Here is a 1,631-nt window from a genome sequence, read left to right as displayed (position 1 = left end):
AAAGTATGGTACATCCAGAAAATGGAATATTATTCAGCACCAAAGAGAAATTGAGCTAGACAAGGCTGTGATCTGTGTGATTAGATTGACTAATTTTCCGCAACACCTACCATCTTACCTGGGTTTCTCTAAACTTGGACGTGGGGTATCTCTTCAGGGCTGCTCTAGCAAAGCGCAGCTGCTGCTCCTTACCGTGGATGAGGGGTATCTCCTCACAGCCGCCCCTCCTGACACTGAACATGGAGTAGCTCCTCTCGACCCTCCTGTGCGTGCGCAGCCGCCCCTCCTTGGATGTGGGCTTGACCTCTCCACCGCCCCTGGCCTCAGGCGGAGATAGCTCCTCAGGGCCGCCTCCCCTGACCTAAATTGAAGAAAATAGGGAAAACCACTAGACCATTCAGGTATGACCTATATCAAATCCCTTATGATTATACAGTGGAAGTGAGAAATAGACTTAAGGGACTAGATCTGATAGATAGAGTGCCTGATGAACTATGAATGGAGGTTCGTGACATTGTACAGGAGACAGGGATCAAGACCATCCCCATGGAAAAGAAATGCAAAAAAGCAAAATGGCTGGCTGAGGCGGCCTTACAAATAGCTGTGAAAGAAGAGAAGTGAAAAGGAAAGGAGAAAAGGAAAGATATAAACATCTGAACGCAGAGTTCTAAAGAACAGCAAGGAGAGATAAGAAAGCCTTCCTCAGCAATCAATGCAAAGAAATAGACGAAAGCAACAGAATGGGAAAGACTATAGATCTTGTCAAGAAAATTAGAGATACCAAGGGAACATTTCATGCAAAGATGGGCTCGATAAAAGACAGAAATGGTATGGACCTAACAGAAGCAGAAGATATTAAGAAGAGGTTTCTCTTACCTTGGACGTGGGGTATCTCTTCAGGGCTGCTCCAGCAAAGCGCAGCTGCTGCTCCTTACCTTGGATGAGGGGTATCTCCTCACGGCCGCCCCTCCTGACCTTGAACATGGAGTAGCTCCTCTTGGCCCTCCTGCGCTGAGAGAACTGTACAAAAAAGAACTTCACAACCAAGATAAGCACAATCATGTGATCACTCACCTAGACCCAGACATCCTGGAATGTGAAGTCAAGTGGGCCTTAGAAAGCATCACTATGAACAAAGCTAGTGGAGGTGATGGAATTCCAGTTGAGCTATTTCAAATCCTGAAAGATGATGCTGTGAAAGTGCTACACTCAGTATGCCAGCAAATGTGGAAAACTCAGCAGTGGCCACAGGACTGGAAAAGGGCAGTTTTCATTTCAATCCCAAAGAAAGGCAATGCCAAAGAATGCTCAAACTAGCACACAATTGCACTCATCTGACACACTAGTAAAATAATGCTCAAAATTCTCCAAGACAGGCTTCAGCAATATGTGAACCATGAACTTCCTGATGTTCAAGCTGGTTTTAGAAAAGGCAAAGGAACCAGAGATCAAATGCCAACATCCGCTGGATCATGGAAAAAGCAAGAGACTTCCAGAAAAACATCTATTTCTGCTTTATTGACTATACCAAAGCCTTTGACTGTGTGGATCACAATAAACGGGGGAAAATTTTAAAAGATATGGGAATACCAGACCACCTGATCTGCCTCTTGAGAAATTTGTATGCAGGT

The sequence above is a fragment of the Bos taurus genome, chromosome 12, assembly GCF_002263795.3.
Source record: "Bos taurus isolate L1 Dominette 01449 registration number 42190680 breed Hereford chromosome 12, ARS-UCD2.0, whole genome shotgun sequence".
Lineage (NCBI taxonomy): Eukaryota > Metazoa > Chordata > Mammalia > Artiodactyla > Bovidae > Bos > Bos taurus.
The sequence above is the reverse complement of the archived record's forward strand: the minus strand, read 5'-3'. Positions refer to the sequence as shown.